Source organism: Pseudorca crassidens, chromosome 6 (assembly GCF_039906515.1).
Source record: "Pseudorca crassidens isolate mPseCra1 chromosome 6, mPseCra1.hap1, whole genome shotgun sequence".
Classification (NCBI taxonomy): Eukaryota; Metazoa; Chordata; class Mammalia; order Artiodactyla; family Delphinidae; genus Pseudorca; species Pseudorca crassidens.
In genome coordinates, this window is record NC_090301.1 from 73139701 (window position 1) to 73160635 (window position 20935).

At 38.9% G+C, this 20935-nt stretch overlaps 1 long non-coding RNA gene and 1 other non-coding gene across 4 annotated transcripts in view; both read left to right on the top strand.

Annotated features, from left to right (window-relative positions):
• LOC137225866 (uncharacterized) overlaps positions 1-20935 on the top strand; it is a 102426-nt gene that overhangs the window by 21375 nt on the left and 60116 nt on the right. For 2 of the 3 annotated variants that reach the window (XR_010944062.1, XR_010944064.1), the window contains exon 2: positions 2948-3003. This is a non-coding gene — a long non-coding RNA (uncharacterized lncRNA). Of the gene's footprint in view, positions 1-998; positions 1147-2947; positions 3004-20935 lie in introns of all 3 variants that reach the window. The other variant, XR_010944063.1, reaches the window with a different exon arrangement.
• On the top strand, positions 10036-10138 carry LOC137226922 (U6 spliceosomal RNA). Its single transcript, XR_010944611.1, has one exon. It is a non-coding gene; the product is annotated as a U6 spliceosomal RNA (small nuclear RNA).

Consider the following 20935-nt stretch of genomic DNA (forward strand, 5'->3'; position numbering starts at 1 on the left):
AATTACTAAGAATTTTAAGATGGTGACAGCAGAGCACTATACCAAGCCCAGAGCCCGGTATGAATGCACAGGTCACATGCCCATGAAGCCAGTCCTGAGGCTTAGAGTCAGGTAGACATGACATCAAATTCTAGGTTTTTCATTTACAAGCTGAGTGTCTTGAGTAAGTTATTTAAACTTTTAAAGCTTCAGTTTTCTCCTCTGTAAAATAGGAATAATGATTATGTATCATTCTCAAGAGTATTGTGGTGATTAAGAGAGAACATTATACTAAGTGTATAGCATAGTGCCTGGCTTGTGGACACTCTGTCTTTTTTTGTCCTACATACTACAGTTAGAGTTCTAAAATGTAACCTTGAGGGTCTCTCCCCGACTTAAAACTAAAAACTATTTTTAGTTACCCCTTGTCTACGAAACAAAATGGAAATGCATATTATAGACAATGAACACCTTCGCTGTTCGGGTTTCATCCACTTTTCTAGACTTGCTACCTACCACTCTCACACGTGTATCAAGGTCCAAAATATAATTTGTGAGCATTTTCACTTTTCCTTAAGGGTCAGTAATTATAATAAACATAGGTGACATATGTTAACAAGACAGCAAGCCCAAAATGGGGTCACTTATGCTAAGTCCCAGGTCACCAAACCGAGAGTTAATTACAGTTTCCAGTCTCCCAGAAATGGACTCTTAAACCAGTCAATCAGGAATCTCCTGATCATCACTAGTTAGGTAATCTGCCCGATAGACTCCTTTCATCCCCTAAAGGAAAATACCTTTTCAATAACCAGCCTACTTTTTTGCCTAGTAAAAAAAAGCCTGCTCCTTTCTGCCTATAAAAATCTTTCATTTGGTATACAGCTCCTTGGAGCTCCTTTCTGTCTGCTAGATTGGATGCTGCCCAATTCAAACCGATTCTTGCTCAAATAAACTCTTAAAATTTTTAATATATCTCAATTTGTTTTCTGGCACATATAATAAATGTTTCTTTGTGCCAGGCGCTGTGCTAAACATTCTGCTGGAAGGAAGACTCATTGTCCGCTGCTGATGTTGTCTCCCATGAGAGGGAGCTCCATGAGCTGTAACCCTCCTGGATACGTCCACCTCCTCACTTACCTTCCCTGGGAAGAGTGATTTATCTCATTGGTGAGCTTGGAAGAAACTGGGTATTTATAATCTAGCCTCTTCCTTTCTCTGTAGCAAATCCCCCCACAGGGAGCATGTGCTCCCAATTGATCTCAGGGAAACTGTAAGCTTAGTAGCAAAAACCTTTGCCCAGTGGGAAACCTATTGCCTAGGACTGTGACCAGGTGGTAAATCTATTTCTGGTGTTCCAGGTCAGGAAGCCTATACTCTCCAGTGTCAGCGTTATTGATGATATTGTCTGCTGTCTGCCTTACTCTTTGCCTATTTCTTAATTGGTTCAGGACTTGGGTGAGGAGAATGGGTATTTATAAAAGCTATGCAAATACCCCAATACAATCTACATCTATGAGCTCCTTTTAGTCTCATAACTACCATATGAGATAAGCATTTTTCTCATCCAGTTTTTTTACAGATAAGTGAGGAATACCGATCAAGTAAGTGGCGTAGTCAAGATCTGAACTAGGTCTATCTAATGCCGAAGATTATGCTCTTAAAATTTCCCATTTTGTTTTTGCGTGTAAGTTTCATAATAAACGATAAGAACATTCAAATTTTAGGTTGAAAAGAAAGCTAACACAGTATTATATCCAGTATACTTATATTCTATTTGGCAGAAAAGTAAGCCAAGCTAAACTTAAATTCAGCAAATGCTGAATTTTATTTTAGGAAGAGCAAGCTGCAACCATAACAAAGAACTGTATTTACAGCTAACAGCAATAACCATGTTACTGTATAGGTCTTACACTACGAACTGAAACTACATCTCATGATTTACAGGGTCTGAAAGGTAAACAGTAAAAGGTATTTGGAGATTTCTCATTAGCAACCACAAAACTAGCAATTTTGTGAGGAATTATGTTGTCTATCCTTCCTCAAAACACACGCAAGACATTTCTTTGATGGTGAACCCATTCTGATTCCAACATCCGACTATTTTCAACATTCTGGGAACTCCTCCACACCCTGCCTATCTCTGGGAAGGTTTGATTCCCTACCCACTTGGTGACAAGAAAGGAATTTAGAACATTTGAGGTAGCAGACTGCCTACTTATGACCTCCTGAGGAATGAGCTCTGCCTACCTAGTCCCTTCATGCAGGTACATGAATGAGTCATCAAAAATTCACTAACACTTCAGTTATTTATGCTGATGGCAGTTGTGCTAATAAGAAAAATGACAAAAGGGTGCAGTGCCCAAGAATTTGTAGATCTGGCAGATTTAATGCATCCACTTATATCTATAACTCAACCCCTCCTCCATACGATCCTGGTTATTGTGTTCCATAAGAATTCCCACCAAGACTCCACCCCAGTTCACCCCGCTCTCTTGTGGTCTTAAGAATGTCAATGCTATGCAGTATTTTCTTCTTTATCACGTCTATATCCCTTCATGCTTTGCTCACCAAGATGTGTTTTTCTCTCGTCATGTTTGTTTAATCCTATTGATTCAATGCATCATATTTCTACCAGGAAAGCAGTACTAACAAAATATGTAGTTTGACCCATACAAAGTACTGCCACGTATATACACACTTATGTGTGTATATATCTTTTCCTGCCTTTCCCATATACATTGCCTGACTTGACATTTCTTTTTTTTTTTAATAAAAAACTTGCCACTCATGATCACCTCTTTAACATTCTATCCAAAATTGCAGCTGGAAAGGCAAAGAAAAGAAGGTGAAGGAAGGTAATTTGCACTTCTTGTAACCTTCATTATTTATCAAATACACTTTTTTTTTTTTTATAACCATCTTTGTAGCACTTCAAGACATGCCTAACTGCCAGTGTTCACTTTTACAGGCCCAGTGGATAATGGAACTCCGAGAGAATCCTGGCTCGGAAAGGCAATCAATGAGGTTAGTTTGACACTACTCTCTATTGAAGGAATTGTCTTTTCTTTGAGAGAGAAGGTTGACTGATGGCAACCAGAAGGGGTTCCAGAGAGCAGCTGTAGACTCAGAGCACGGATTTTAGCCTGCGTGGGTGCAGCACCCTGTGTACAAAAAGGTTTCGCTTTTATCACCTCACTGATATTCATATACCCCGGTGACATGGGGAATGTTTCGCCCATTTTTTAAATTGATAACTTGAGGCACAGACAGGTGAATGACTGGCTCAAGAACATGCAGAGAATTCAGGAGCATGGCACCAACATGGAAGGCTCTCCAACTCAAGGTTGAGAATTCCACATCAGGCTCTGTGGGCCTTTTACTCCCCCCAATAGTCTCTTGTTGCCTGCCTTCAATATTCTCCTGCCAACAGCGACCCTTACCTCTCTGGTTTAAGCAGGCGGTTCTAAATAGTTGTTGTTGGTTACCGTGGTAACAGATGCCTAGGTTTCAGCTTCAAATGCCCCTTTTAATGAGGCAATTTCAAGAATATTCATGATAAATTACCAGACCACAAACTTAACTGTGGGAAATTTTGCTTTGGAAAATCTAATAAAAAGAAAGCAGAAAGAATGAGCAGCAAATGCGCTAGAGAAAATGGGGCCAGATTTGGAGAGGCAAATGGAAGGGAAGCCAGGCCTGACTACCAAAAGCCAGATCAGCATCAATTCAAACCAGAGCTTTAAATTATAAATGGTCCCTGAAGGGCTACCCGCCAGGCGGAGCCAAGATTCCTCGGGAGGAAGAATGGTAAAATGAGAGGTGGAGAGGGCAGGAGTTGAGTACATCCTGCAGGAGGCTGTGTATTTTAAAGAGCTTCAGTTTTCTGTTTTATTGCTGACTGTGGTGACTAAATGTCAGCAACAATCTTCCTCTTGTTTCTCCATTTACGAAACCAAGAGACACTGTGACCTGGAGAGGACACACTTAACTAGACTGTGGAATTTGGCATACATGAACTTCATTAGCAACCTACGTTATCCACAAGTCCCAAAGACATAGCAGTCTTGATAATGTTCCAGGATTCTGTTATTCACCTCTTAGCTCTTCTACCTACTAAAAATCTCACAGAAAGGTAAAAGAAATTTAATACATCGCTACACTATTACATGGAAAGAAACATCATAATTGCCTAAAGGAAGACATGTCAATAATCCTTTTACGTTTTAATATAAAAACGTGCCTTGCCTATGTAGGATAGTAGAAGTGTATACCCCGTTGAAGGCAAAAGGATAGCCTAAAAGGGCTTTCACAGACATTTAAAATCTCTGGCCAAGCTCCTTAGGTCGCTACAGGACCGTCTTACTCTTGCTGCTCACGGAAAGCACCAGGGAACAGATGCATTACAGTTTGTGACAGGAGAACAGCCTGTGGATTCCGCCTACTCCCTCCAGTCCATCTGGGAGGTGGGTGAGACAGGGAGCCCACCGAGAGGGAGGCTCTCCTGGGAATCCCTGGGGGTACCATGGTTATTGGTGCTTTATTTTCAGTAGATGGCACTGTGTCTATTGAGATAAGCAAAAAGAGTCTAGATAGGAAATATAATTGTTTCTGGAGAAAGCATACTGCATTTGAAAATAATGCATGGTATATATTTTTTTACTGAGTAACATGATAACACAAATACTATTTAGTATCATGTTAGCACTCTCTTTTGGAGCTCAAGGAACTTTATGATTTATTATTCTGGCTCAGACTCAGGGCTGTGGTGGAGCCCAGGGCCATTCTATGAGGGATATAGTTGGGATAAGAGTAAATCACTCTGGGGCTTCCCTGGTGGCGCAGTGGTTGAGAGTCCGCCTGCCGATGCAGGGGACACGGGTTCGTGCCCCGGTCCGGGAAGATCCCACATGCCGCGGAGCGGCTGGGCCCGTGGGCCATGGACGCTGGGCCTGTGCGTCTGGAGCCTGTGCTCTGCAATGGGAGAGGCCACAGCAGTGAGAGGCCCGCATACTTCAAAAAAAAAAAAAAAAGAGTAAATCACTCTGAATGTTCACCCACTTTACCACCCAAACACAGACATCAGCACCTGTACTCTATCTATGCCTGGATTCCCACCCTGGGCACTGGATTCCCCTTTACCTGAGACAGGACACTCTGACACTGTGGTTCCTGCCCAGCACACAGGAATCCTCACATCCCCAGAGTCAAAGCAACCAGATCAGTTTCTTACACATGGCTGGTCCTAGGTAGTAGATACTGTAAGTTTCCCATGCATGCTTTTTCCGTTATAACAGACATCTAAGTATCTTTTCTCTCTTCTGAGTGCTTTCAGGAAAGTAGTCCCCAGCACCAGAAGATGAATCAAGTTTATTTTAGGCCGATTGTGGTCTCCCATTTAAAAATGGGAGAAGAACCTCAAGTTTGCTTCTTAGAAAATGAACTCTAGACACAGTGTGGAGGATAGAGTAGATGAAAAGAGGCTCTGTGAGTCAAGCACTGTGCTATGCACTTAATAGAATATTCTCTTTTATTCCTTATTATAATCTTGGGGTAGGTACTATGCTACCCATTTTACAGATGAGAAAACTGAAGCTCAGAAAGTTTAAACAACCTACCTAAAATCACCCTTGCTATTGACTGAGCTTATGATGAGATTCTAACCATTAGAGACGTCTGCTGTGGCACTTCTGGGAAAGGGACATGCAAGTAGAAACCTCCCATTTCTGTCCCTTGACATGACCTTTTGAATATGACCTCTTGGACTGCAGCACTGATCTTGAGACAATTACAGGAGCCAACCTAAGAGAGTAAGACAGAAGTCTGAGGATGACAGAGTAGAATGATGCAAAGAACCTGGGATCTTGATGATGCTATGGAGCTCTGAATTAACTACCCCTCAAACTTCAGATTTATGTTTCAGCCTCTTTGAAACATATCTTCTGTTACCTGTAGCACCAGCCTCCCAAATCCTAACTAATACAACCTAACACCCTAGCCATAATTATTTAGAAAAATGATTAGTGCCTGAGCCAAAAGCAGCTAACCATAGGGTAACTGCCAAGGAGTCAGGATATGAGAGTCCACCCATCAGGACCTCTTTGCTGGATCACACCTAATGAGACCAATCAGACCCTTTGTGGGGGAGCCTGAATAGCATTTTCTCCCACCTCTTCAGGAACTTCCCTCCATCACTCTTCTGTATCGTCAATGTTTTCTGCTTATACTAGCACATTCTTAAATACCATTTGAATTGTTCATAGTAAAAAAACTAACATAACACCTCTATCAAATATTGACTCTCTTACATATAACACTCTAACTAGCTTCTTTCTTTCACAATCAACTTAGTTGTCTCCAGTTCCTACCCTTCAAGTCACTCTTCAACCCACGGCAGTTGACACCTGCAGCGCTCCAACAGGACATCATCTCTTACGGATGTTACAGGATGGTCATAAAATAGGTTATCAACTGAGTAACAGACAGACCAAAAACGTAGTCATTTAAAACAGCAGCCACCTGAAGTCTACTTTTTAAAATTTAAGAAAAAATTGCTCTGTAAACATATGACAGATAGTATAGCACAGTAGTTAAGAGCAAAAATGAGTTACAAAGTCAAACAGACCTGAACTGGTAATCCTAGATTCCTTAAGTAACAATGAATGGGTTTCTTAAGTTCTCTATGTTTTTGTTTATTCAAATATAAAATGAGGAGAATACCAACTTACATGGTGGCCATAAGAATTCTACTACAAAGTCACAGCCTATCATTTTATTTATTTCACTCTGATCACAACAGTTGCTAGCCACCTGATACATTCTTCTTTATTTTTCTTTCATTGTCTATGACTACCAGCCCCACACGGGAATAGCAACTCCTTAAGAGCACAGATATTATTTGTCCTGTTCATCACTGCATTCCCAGTATGGGTACTAGTTCCAAGCACTCAGTAGATGCTCAGCAGATGGATGATGAATGGAAAGAAGGAATGGAGGGAGGCAGGCAGAGAGGGATGGAGTGAGAAGAAAAAGAGAGAAGGAAAGATGAAAAATGGAGAGTACTAAAATAAAACTTCAAAAAACGGTAAACAAAAACAAACAAACAAAAAACTCTTTAGAAGCAAACCCCTCCACATGCCTCAAAGGGAAGATGCAGACGTGTATGTTTCAGGATCTTCCCACCAAAAACCCACACAATTCCTTTACTATTCCAGCCAAGTATGGCCTAGCCCTACCCTCGTACCTGTTTTTCTTGGTTTACTAATAAAGAAACATAGATGGAAATAAAGAAGAGATATCAGGTAGAAAGATATAAAATAGTGGGAAAGATATTATAAGTGGAGTCAAGTACCACCACCATTTACTAGAAGTGAACTTTCAGCACCAATATTAATATGTTTTCCTGTTGTATCTGTAAAGTGATAATAAGTAATATGTACATAACAATTTTTAATTTACTCAAATCTCATTTTTATAACTAACTACTTCACAACAAGTAACATGCTAAGGCAACATCAGTAGATGAAAAAAGGTAGTCCCTGGCCCCAAGCAATGTGGCCCAGGAGAAGACAGAGATATGTAAAAAATACAATTACAATACAGTATTGCAAGTGCAACAGTCAGGCATGCAGAAGTGCAGGGGTAGCAAAAAGGATCACAACACTAAAAAGGAAGACTGCACAAAAGACATAATATGTAAATTGAGTTTTGAAAAATGAAGTGGGTTTCCCAGGTGCCCCATAGGGAGAAAGGAATTCTTGGAGGAGGGAAAAGCATAATTGAAGACAGTGAATTGTTCATATAATCCAGAAGTGAAGTAGGCAATGGCAGGAGAAATGATTGGACACAGGCGTCATGAATACTTGTGTGTCTGCATTTTAGCAAGTCCATTCTAATGGAAACTTTGAGGATCAACTCGGGAGTGGGGGGCCGCGGCAGGACAGAACTAGTCATTCCTGCAAGAAACACTGGGACCAGTTTCTACCAACCCACCAAAAAAATGACTTCAAAGGCAACGTGATATCACAGGAAGGGCTTGTTTTATTGTTTGTTTTTAGTTCATTAGGCCTCACTTAAAATTCTGATTCCACAGTGCACTTGCTTTGGGATCTTGAACAACACTCATAACCTCTGCAAGTTCCAGTATAGTAAGTTTATGTGATTACCTTCATCTGTAATATCCCTGCGTTGCAATCTTAATGGAAACTAGTTTCTCTGTGACGTCTCCTCTGAATTGGTTCAAAAGCCATCTCTCCCGTCCTCATTTGGCTTCTCTTACGGAATCTCATAAGAACTTCTATGACCTCTTTGGGTTTTTTTTTGTTGTTGTTTGTTTGTTTTTTAATTGAAGTATAGTTGATTTACAATGTCATGTTACTTTCAGGTGTACAGCACAGTGATTCCTTTTTCAGATTCTTTTCCCTTATAAGTTATTACAAAATATTGAGTATAGTTCCCTGTGCCATAGAGGAGATCCTTGTTGTATCTATTCTATGCCTTCTTTGAATGACCGTAGCACTTGTTGTCTGTATCATTTTTGTCTGTTGTGGCTTTGTGACTGAAAATGAAAATTTTCTATTTGTTCAAAAAAAAAAAAACAGCAGCCATCGTTTATCGTTTTTCATGACTCTGCAGACTGACTAGGCACAAGTGGATAATTCTGTCCTGCAGTGTGTTGTCTCGAGCTGTGGTCATCTGGAGGCTTGACTGGACTAGGACCTCTACTGTGGCTCATTCACAGGGCTGGTGGGTGGTGTTGGCACTTGGCCGGGAGCATGAGTCCTTCTCCTCATGGCACCTCCATATGTGGGGTTCCCACAGCATGAACGCTGGGTTTTTAGGGGGAGTGTTTCAAGCCTGTGAAAGTAGAAGCTGCCCAGTCTGAGAAGTTAAAGATCTCACTTCTGCCCCATTTTACTGGTCAATGCAAACACAATTCAGTCCAGAGTCAAGGGGAGGGAAATAGATTTCACCTCTTGTGGGAGGAATAGGAAAGAATTTGCAGCCAACCTTAATATATAACTGGTATTAATGGTCTTCCTTATTCCTAATTTCAGTGAAAATAATACGGTTTTTATTTTATGTGGCATCTCAATTACTGCAATATTTCGTTCTTTCAGCTTCCATGACAGCACACTCTTCTGGTTTTCTTGGTACCTCTGGAGCTACTCTCACCTTCTTGTGAAGAATCCTCTTCTTTTCCTCACACTCAAAATATTATTTCTTAGGATTCCATCCTTGGTCCTCTTCCGTTATCACTTTATATTTTTCTATTTATCTTATTGGACATTCTAATAAACTCTCAAGACTTCCATTACTGTATACATATTAATTATTCTCGAGTCTTTACTCATAGCTCCTACTGCTCACTTAAGTTCCAACCTAGGTATCCCATCTTCACTGAACATTTCCTATTTCCATTTAAGTATCTTATAATAATCATAAATACAAAATGTCCAAAATTGAGCTCATCATATTTTCACCCAAAGCTTCAATTTCAGTGTAATCTCTCTCTGTGAATAGCACCATAATTCCCTCAGTTACATAATGCAGAGAATTAATCATTTTTGACTCCTTTCTTTTGCTCAACCCTATATCGAGTCACGAAAGGTAGTTAATATTATCTCTTTAATATCTTTCAAATTTGTTAAGTTGCCTGCATCTCTTCTCCAGTACTGTAGTACTGAACTCTAGTTCAGACCACTATCATCTTTTACCTGATATATTTCAGCATCTTTTATCCAGCCTTCTCACATCAGATTGGCCTCCTCTTTAATTAATTTTCTACACTGAAACCAGAGTAGTTTTTTTTTTGTCTTTTTGGGTTTTTTTGCCATACGCGGGCCTCTCACTGTTGTGGCCTCTCCCGTTGCGGAGCACAGGCTCCGGATGCGCAGGCTCAGCGGCCATGGCTCACGGGCCCAGCCACTCCGCGGCACGTGGGCTCTTCCCGGACCAGGGCATGAACCTGTGTCCCTTGCATCGCCAGGCAGACTCTCAACCACTGCGCCACCAGGGAAGCCCCCAGAGTAGTTTTTAATGGCAATATTCCATCCTGTTGTGCTCAATTTGACAGCATATATACTGAAATTGGAACAATACAGACGAGACTAGCATGGCCCCTGTGCAAGAATGACAGATTTCTAAAGCATTCTTTATTTTTTTCTTTGTTGTTGGACACACAATCTATAAAGGTGTAATTTGCATGACAATAACAGCACAAATGAAGGGAGAGAGAAGATAAAGCCATGTAAGAGCAAAGTTTTTGTATACAATTGTAATTAAATTGGTATTAATCTGAACTAGATTCTTATAAATTATTAATTGTAATCCTTATAGCAACTTCTAAGGAAATAACTCAGAAAATATAGTAAGAGAATCAATAAGGGGAATAAAATAGAAAATATCCCTTTAACACAAAAGTAGTCAACAATAGAGGCTGGAACCCCCCCAAAACACATAAGGCATATAGAAAACAAGTAGAAAATAGCAAATATAAACATGACTTTATCAGTAATTTCATTAAATGAGAAGGGATTGAATTGAAATGCAGAGATTAGCAGAATGGGTTAAAAATACAAAATCCAACTATATACTGCCTATAAGAGGCACACTTTAGATTCAGAGACACAAAGAAGTTGAAGTACGGGAAATGACATACTAGGTGAACAATAACTGAAAGACCTAGAACGGCTATACTAATATCAGACAAAGTAGACTTTAGGACAAAAATTATTACTACAGACTAAAAAGAACATATGATAATAACAGAGTTAATCCATCAAGAAGATAAAACAATTATAAACATATTTACACCTGACAACCCCAAACTCAGGAATCAAAAACTAACAGAATTGAAGGGGAAAATGGGCAATTCAATAATAACAGTTGGAGATTTCTACATCTCACTTTCAATAATGGGTAGAACACCTAGACAGAAAATCATCAATAGAAGACTTGAACAACATTATAATTCTATTAACAGAGACCTATAGAACACTCCATTCAACAACTACAGAATACACATTCTTCTCAAGTACACACGTGGAACATTTATTAGGATAGACTATATGTTAGGCCATGAAACAAGTGTAAATAAATTTTAAAAGATTGAAATCACATGAAGTATGTGCTCTCCAACCACAGTGAAATGAAATTAGGAATTAATAACAAGGAAATTTGGCACATTCACAAATATGCGGAAATTAAACCCAATCATAAATAATCAGAGGGTCAAAAAGGAAAAAACAAAGGAAACTAGAAAATACTTTGAGATGAATGAAAATGAAAACACAACATACCAAATATTATGGGATGCAATGCAAATAGTGCCTAGAGGGAAACTTATAGCTGTATTTGCCTATATTTAAAAAGAAGAAAGACTGCAAATCACTAACCTAACACGCCACCTTAAGGAACGTGAAAAACAAGAGCAAACTAAATCTAAAGCAAGCAGGAAGAAGAAAATAATATAGGTTGCAGTGAAAATAAGTGGGGTAAAGAATAGAAAAACAATAAAGTCAACAAAACCAGAAGTTGGTTCATTGAAATGATCACAAAATTGACAAATCTTTAGCTGGCCTAATTAAGCAAAAAGAGAAGACTAAACTTACTAAAATCAGCAATAAAAGAGGGGCTATTACTGCCAACCTCACATACACAGAAAGATTATAAGGTGTTATGGACTGAATGTTTGTATTCCTCAAAATTCATATATTGAAGTCCTAACACCCAGTGTGATGGTGTTTGGAGATAGGGCCTTTGGGAAGTAATTAGGGATAGACTAAGTCATGAGGGTGGGGCTCTCATGATGAGACTAGTGGCTTTAGGAGAAGAGAAAGCTCTCTCCCTTCCTCCTTCCCTCCCTCCTTCCCTCCCTTCTACCCTCCCTTCTACTCCTCCCCCACTCCCAGCCCTGGTACATGCAAGGAAAGGCCATGTGAGGACATAGTGAAAATGTGGTTGTCCGTAAACCAGGAAGAGAGCTTTCACCAGGAACCAGATCAAATTGGCTGGCATCTTGGTCTTGGACCTCCCAACCTCCAGAACTGTGAAAAATATATTTCTACTGTTTAAGCTACTCAGTCTAGGTTATTTTTTATGGCAGCCTGAGATGACTAAGTCAACAAAGAAGATAACCTAGATGAAATGGATAAATTCCTAGAAACAGAAACTACCAAAGTTGATTAACAAAGAAATAGAAAAATCTGAAAAGATATATAACAAATAAATAGCTTAGGTTAGTAATCAAAAAAGTTCCAGCAAAGAAAAGCCCAGGACTGTATGCCCTCACTGGTGAATTCTACCAAACATTTAAAGAAGAATTAACACCAATTCTTCATAAACTTTTACAAATAATAAGAGGGAACAGTTTCTAATTCATTTTTTGAGTACAGTGTTCCCTGGTATCAAAGCAAGACAAAGACATCACAAGAAAAGAAAACTACAGACCAATATCCTTATAAATATAGAAACAGAATTCCTCAACCAAATACATACTAACAAACTAAATCCAGCAAAACATATAAAAGAATTTTATAACATTGCCAAGTGGGATTTATACTTGGTGCACCATATGAAAATCAGCTTAATATACCAAATTAATAGGATAAAGGGAAAAAACCCACATGATCATGTCAATAGATGCAGAAAAAGCATTTGACGAAATCCAACAGCTGGGACTTCCCTGGTGGTGCAGTGGTTAAGAATCCGCCTGCTAATGCAGGGGACACGGGTTCGAGCCCTGGTCCAGGAAGATCCCACATGCCGCGGAGCAACTAAGCCCGTGCGCCGCAACTATCGAGCCTGCCCTCTAGAGCCCGCAAGCCACAACTACTGAGCCCACGTGCTGCAACTACTGAAGCCCGCGCCCCTAGAGCCCGTGCTCTGCAACAAGAGAAGCCACAGCAATAAGAAGCCCGTGCACCACAATGAAGTGTAGCCCCCGCTCGCATGCAGCAATGAAGACCCAACGCAGCCAAAAATCAATCAATAAATACATAAAAATTAAAAAAAAAATCCAACAGCCTTTCATGATAAAAAACAAGCTAACAAACCAACCAACCAACAACCACTCAACAGAACTCCACAGCTAACGTAACAATGAAAGATGAGAAGTTTCCCCCCTAAGATCAGGTACAAGACAATCACACTCCAATCTGATATTACTTTATAATTTTAAAGTTATATGTGTGATAGTTAAAAGTACTTTTTGAATGGTATGATCCAGTTTTTATTCTTTAAATAAGTACATATGATGCACAGAAATGAGTTTGGAAGTCTGTACACCAAGAGGCTGGCAGTGGTAATCTTGGAATGGTGGCAATGGTGGTGATCTTTACATACGTTTTGTTTGTTTGTTTTTGGTTCTGTTTTTATAACAACATTATTGAGATGTAACTCACATACCACATACTCCACTTATTAAGTGTACAGTTCAATGGTTTTTAGTGTACTTATGCAGTCATCACCTCTGTCCAATTCCAGAACATTTTCATTACTCCAAAAAGAAACCTTATACCCATTGGCAGTCACTCCCCACTTCCCCCTCACCCAACCGCTGACAACAACTCATCTAATTTCTGTTTGTATGGATTTGCCTATTCTGGACATATACCATATAAATAATATCATACATGACATCATGTTTTGTGTCTGACCTCTTTCATGTAGCATAGTGTTTTCAACATTCATCCATGTTGTGGCATGTATGAGCACATTCCTTTTTTTATGGCTGAATAATATTTCATTGTATGGACATACAAGATTTTATTAGACTCCATACATCGGGCTCTACTATTAGACTCCATACATTGGGCAGGCCTTAAGCTTTATCATCTGTCCCCAACCCCTACTTCCTGTGAAACCATTAAAAATGAAATATCAATATCACCAGAAGTTGACACATATGCCTATGGCAGAAGCCATCCCTGGTATTTCCTCACCTCCCAGGAGTTCAATGTTCACTTCAATTTTTGCCGCCTTAGAATCTTTGCTTTCTTGGCAGCTCAGTGATGTGTTTGAACGTTTTTGTTTGTTTCTTCATTTGTTTTTTACGTGTTCTATGGCAGTATTATTGCTTTCAGTTGGAGGATCACAATTTCCCTTGCAGCCAGCGCTAGCCATGTGATACAGTTCTGGCCAATAAGATAGAAGAGGAAGTCTGCTGACAATGATCCTTCCTTCTTCCTTCTGCTTTGAATACAGATGTAAGACCCAGAGATGCTGACATGATTTTTAATTCATGAAGTGATAAAATAACAGATTTGCCAAGAATGGCAAAATGGAAGGAAAATAGGAACCATAAACAATAACAACATCATGAGCTGTGGCACCAACCCTGGATGTATTACTCTAAACGTCTTAGTTAGAAAAAAATGTTATAAACCCTAATTTGTCTAAACTACAATTAGTTAGTTGGGTTTTCTGTTACTTGCCATCAAAAGTTAGTCATTTTTAGAAATACAATACTTATACATTCATTCATCCATCCAATCAATAAGCATGTATTAAACACATACTGAGTGCCAGGCACTGCTTATAGCAGAATTTGTCAATACATATGATAATTTGAGAGCATTTTAAACATTTGTGGGAAGGTTTCTATAGTGTTACGATAACTTGGGGCTACTACCATTTAATGGGTTGATACTTGGAATACAATATTTCTTTTTTTTTTTAACATCTTTATTGGGGTATAATTGCTTTACAATGGTGTGTTCGTTTCTGCTTTATAACAAAGTGAATCAGTTATACATATACATATGTTCCCATATCTCTTCCCTCTTGCGTCTCCCTCCCTCCCACCCTCCCTATCCCACCCCTCCAGGCGGTCACAAAGCACAGAGCCGATATCCCTGTGCCATGCGGCTGCTTCCCACTAACTATCTACCTTACGTTTGTTAGTGTGTATATGTCCATGCCTCTCTCTCGCCCTGTCACAGCTCACCCTTCCCCCTCCCCATATCCTCAAGTCCGTTCTCCAGTAGGTCTGTGTCTTTATTCCTGTCTTACCCCTAGGTTCTTCATGACATTTTTTTCCCTTAAATTCCATATATATGTGTTAGCATACGGTATTTGTCTTTCTCTTTCTGACTTACTTCACTCTGTATGACAGACTCTAGTTCTATCCACCTCATTACAAATAGCTCAATTTCGTTTCTTTTTATGGCTGAGTAACATTCCATTGTATATATGTGCCACATCTTCTTTATCCATTCATCCGATGATGGGCACTTAGGTTGTTTCCATCTCCGGGCGGAATACAATATTTCTTAAAATGCATGGGACAGGCTCATGCAGTGAGAATTGTCCCATATCCTGCATACTTTTCGACACCCACAAAGACATACATTTAGGTAAAAATGGAGCTTTTAATTATCTGAACTTAGAACCTAACTCCATTTTACAAACAAATACCAAATATTTTCTGCACATGCTTAATAGATCCAAACTTTCTAGGAATATTTTGTTAGAAATTTACCGCAGGTTATTCAACCTCACAAGCAGCAATGCTGCATATGGCTTTTGAGTCTCCATTATAACACACCTGTATCAGTCTGCATTTATAGCGTTCTCATTTGTACTCATTCTACATATAGGTACAAGCATCTGACTGTGTTATTATGTCTACCAGTCACACCTACACATTTTCAGATTGAAATACATATTATTTTATTATAAACAACTTCGCATTTATTACTCCTTTATAGACATTGTGTTTCTTTTTTGAAATCATGTTTATATGTAAGTTATATTAATTTAATTATTAATTTAATCTAGCAATTTAATCTCAGAATTGTAAGCAGGTCTTATAAAATATCTATCATCAAAAGGGGAGTTGGGCTTTGAGAGAGTTAAGAATTACTCGTTTTAATGGTAATTCCATATCTTTAAGAAATTGTTAAATAGCGTTTAGTATTTCTTATTAAGATGACAAGAAAATGTCTAAAGACAAAACTCCTGGTTGTTTGGAAAACTTGACCCTCAGCAAGGATTCCTGCTTGTAGATTTTAAGTATGTGAGTTTATACCCTATGGCTGTTTGACTCAGATCACAGAAGTTCCTGCCCCTCTACCAACTGCCCCCATTCCTGGTACCTGCTGGGGATGGTGTGAAATCATCTTTCCAAGAATTTGGCTTTACTTCTCTTGAAGTGGGGCATCTTTCCTTTGAAGGGGGAACACAAGGAGGACCTACTGACTTAGAGAAAGAATGACAGGAGAAGTGTGACTTGGCTAAGGTCATGTAGAAGGTAGTGAGTGTTAAGAGCTAGGATGCAAATCCAAATTTTCATGCTCCTGAGGCTAAATAAATTTTAATCAACTAGTATATGTTTCACATGTTGGGAAAAAACGTTGGGGGGATAGAGAAGAAGATGAGAATATCTGTGAATGTTCAGGAAGAGCTCTTTCCTCTTTGAGGTTAATAACTTTAAAAAGGTGGCGGGCTTCCCTGGTGGCGCAGTGGTTGGGGGTCCGCCTGCCGATGTGGGGGATGCGGGTTTGTGCCCCGGTCCGGGAGCATCCCACATGCCACAGAGCGGCTGGGCCCATGAGCCGTGGCCGCTGAGCCTGCACGTCCGGAGCCTGTGCTCCGCAGCGGGAGAGGCCACAGCAGTGAGAGGCCTGCGTACCGCAAATAAACAAAAAAAGGTGGCTCTCACTTCCATATGAACACCTCCTGTTGACCCTTTTCTTTTTCTAAGTAAGTGAGGAGAGTGAAAAAAAAGGAAAATCTCTAGGTCACAGGAATATTAATTGACAAGGTGGGGATCAAGCTCCCTGACATTCTAGGCAGACTTCTTTAATACAGTAAGGGAAGTTGATATTCACCTCTTATCAGGGCTTTAAAATGCTGTCATTAGCCAGTTACACCAGTCCCCCGTTCCTTCATCACCAGCCCCCACTAGTTCACCCTCATCTCTCTTACTGGGTACATGAAGGTTTCTTCCCTCTTTTACTGGAATCTTTCCACTTGGCTCTACCAGACACATTTTGTTTCAGAGAATTAGCAAAATCAGATGAGAAATTTGAAACACAGTGTGACACTTGGACTAGCCTAAGTCTTGGGCAAGTGTCTAAAACTCCCCAGACTCCAGTTCATCATAGCTTCATATATGTGATTATTTGTGCTTTATAAATACCCACTAGAAGATTATAATATCCCAGGTATTAATGGAGCCCATAAAGCTATTTTAGGTGGAAGATAAAGGGAAATGAGATGTATCTGGTTCTACTGGGAATCTAACAGGGTTTTGGCATTGTGGACTCTTTCCTGTTTTGCCTCTGAAAATAGTCCAAAACTAAAGTACAAAAACTCGTGAAGGGTATAGGGGTGAAATACAAGGCAGAAAAGTATAGAATGGAAAAGAAGAAGAATATATATATTGGACTTTCCTCGTGGTCCCGTGGTTAAGACTCCAAGCTTCCACTGCAAGGGGCACTGGTTCGATCCCTGGTCAGGGTACTAAGATCCTGCATGCTGGGCATGGTGTAGCCAAAAAAAAAAAAAAAAAGATATTTTTTACATTTTGTAATTAAGAATGTAAAGACGAGTGCTCAAATAGTATCGCTATGAAACTATACTGACACTTTAGCAAATGGGATCATTTTGGCTGTAAATGACAGAAAACTCAACCAATGGTGACTTAACCATTAAGACTATTCCTCAACTGACAGCAATCTGGAGGCAGGTGATCCCCAGTTGGTCTGAAAGCTCATGGTGTAGTCAGGGGTCCAGGCTTTCCCAATCTTTCTTCTGGGCCATCCTCAGCCTGTTGACGAAGTCCCCCATTGTGGTCATATAGAGACTGCTGGAACACCAAGCACAAAATCTCATATAACAGCTTTGATCAATACCTAAACAGGAAGGAAGTAGGAGTGAGCGAAAGGAGACTTTCTTTTCATGCCTTTCTCTTATCTGAGAGAATAGTCTTTTCCTAAAGTTCTCAGCAGAGCAGAGTGACATGCCCCTAGACCAATCAGAGAGAGAGAAATGGGATTGCCATAATGGCTTAAACCAATCATAATTCTTTTTTTTAAATTGAAGTATAGTTAATTTACAATGTTGTGTTAGTTTCTGGTGTACAGCAAAGTGATTCAGATATATATATATATATATTTTTCTTTTTCATATTCTTTTCCATTATGGTTTATTATAGGATATTGAATATGGTTCCCTGTGCTATACAGTAGGACCTTGTTTATCTATGTTATATATAGTAGTTTGTATCTGTTAATCCCAAACTCCTAATTTATCCCTCCCCCCACCCTACCCCTTTGATAACCATAAGTTTGTTTTCTATTTCTGTGAGTCTGTTGCTGTTTTGTAAATAAGTTCATTTGCATCATAGTTTAGATTCCACATATAAGTGGTATCATATGATATTTGTCTTCCTCTTTCAGACTTCATTTAGTATGATAATCTCTAGGTCCATCCATGTTGCTACAAATGGCATTATTTCATTCTTTTTTATGGCTGAGTAATATTCCATTGTGTATATACACCACATCTTCTTTATCTATTCGTCTGTTGATGGACACTTAGGTTGCTTCCATGTCCTGGCTATTGTGAACAGTGCTTCTGTGAATGTGGGGGTGCATGTGTCTTTTTGAATTATGGTTTTCTCAGGGTATATGCCCAGGAGTGGGATTGCTAGGTCATATGGTAATTCTATTTTTAGTTTTTTAAGAAACCTCCATACACTTTTCCATAGTAGCTGCACTGATTTACATTCCCACTAACAATGTAGGAGGGTTCCTATTTCTCCACACCCTCTCCAGCATTTATTACCTGTAGACTTTTTAATGGTGGCCATTCTGACCTATGTGTGGTGATACATCATTGTAGTTTTGATTTGCATTTCTCTATAATTAACAATGTTGAGCATCTTGTCATGTGCCTATTGGCCATCTGTATGTCTTCTTTGGAGAAATGTCTATTTAGATCTTCTGCCCATTTTTTGATTGGGTTGTTTGGTTTTTTTTGTTATTGAGTTGTATAAGCTGTTTGTATGTTTCAGAAATTAAGCCCTTGTCAGTTGCATCATTTGCAAATATTTTCTCCTGTATGTAGGTTGTCTTTTCGTTTTGTTTATGGTTTCCTTTGCTGTGCAAAAGCTTATAAGTTTGATTAGGTCCCATTTGTTTATTTTTGCTTTTATTTCTATTGCCTTGGGAGACTAGTCTAAGAAAATGTTACTATGATTTACGTCAGAGAATGTTTTGCCTATGTTCTCTTCTAGGAGTTTTATGGTGTCATGTCTCATATTTAAGTCCTTAAGCCATTTTCAGTTTATCTTGTGTCAGGTGTGAGGGAGTGTTCTAACTTCACTGGTTTACATGCAGCTGTCCAAGTTTACCAACACCACTTGCTGAAGAGACTGTCTTTTCTCCTTTGTATATTCTTGCTTCCTTTGTCAAAGATTAATTGACCATAGGTGTGTGGGTTTATTTCTGGGTTCTCTATTCTGTTCCTTTGATCCATATATCTGTTGTTGTGCCAGTACCATGCTGTTTTGATTACTGTAGCTTTGTAGTATTGTCTGAAGTCTGGGAGGTTCTGCCTCCAGCTTTGTTCTTTTTCCTCAGGATTGCTTTGGCAATTCTGGGTCTTTTATGGTTTCATATAAATTTTAGGATTATTTGTTCTAGTTCTGTGAAAAATGTCATGGGTAATTTGATAGGGATTGCTTTAAATCTCTAGATAAACCAATCATAATCCTTGTCCTGGGATTAGACATATTACTGCAAAAGAGAAGGTAAAAGAGCCAATGGGTAGGCAAACATCAGAGTCTGTCACATAATTAAACACACACACATGCATACATATACAAATACAAGTATACACGTGCACAGACTTGCAAATAAAGGTATACTAATACTTATTTTATATATTAGCCTCAATCTCAATGTTCTTTTTAAAAAATCTTAATATACTTCATAGATTTTTGTTTCTATCTTAGTACATATAGAGTCATCTCTTTTTAAAACTACTGCAGAGTATTCCATAGTATGAATGTGCCATTACTTATGTAGTCATTCTCTAAATGGTGGACATTTGTGTTACCATGTCCTTTTTAAACCTCCCTCCCCTGGTCCTGACTCCAGGATAAGCTGGGTAATTAAAAGATGTTTCATACCAACTGTGATTCTTTTATTTGATTCATTTCAATTCATATGTATTCAAGATACATTAAATGAGTAACTACTCTGTTCCAGGTACGGGACTTAACATGAGGAGTACAAAGATTAGTAATATAAATCCCTGACATTAAATAGCTTACAGTCTAGGAGGGAAGACGTATCCTTAAATAACTAAGTACTAAGATAGAGGTACATGATATTATGGGCATTTAGTCCAAACTGGGAATTTACATCTCAGCTGAGTCTTGAAGGTGAGTCCACATCTGTCAAATCAAGAAAAGTGAACAGGAATTCTAGACAGAAAACACAGTGTGTTCAAAGATGTGAGACTTGAAAGAGCATAGCATATGGTTATGTTAAACAGTAGTGGTGAGAGCCTGCCTCACCAGGTTGGGCCCTAGTCATACCAACTTCACTGAAACTCTAGTAATACCTGTCTTACAAAACAGTTCCCAAAGGTACATAATATAAGACAGGCTATCGCCATTATTCTTTCATATTGTACTGCAGGTACTAGCTAGCTCTATAAAGAACAACAATAACAAAAAGGTAAGAGATAAAGATTTGAAAGAAGAAAAAAATATCTGTCATTTTTGTAGATGATGTGATCATCTATTTAAAACACACATACACACACACATACTCACAACACAGATTCAACAAACTATCAGAACTAATAAGGAATTTTAACAAGGTTGACAGAAACATGACTGTACTAAAAATCGATTACCTTTACTCTCAGTAACTAAATTAAAAATTTTTTTAAAATAATTCCATTTTTTTTTGCAACATAAGGAAATTATCTTAAAAGAAAT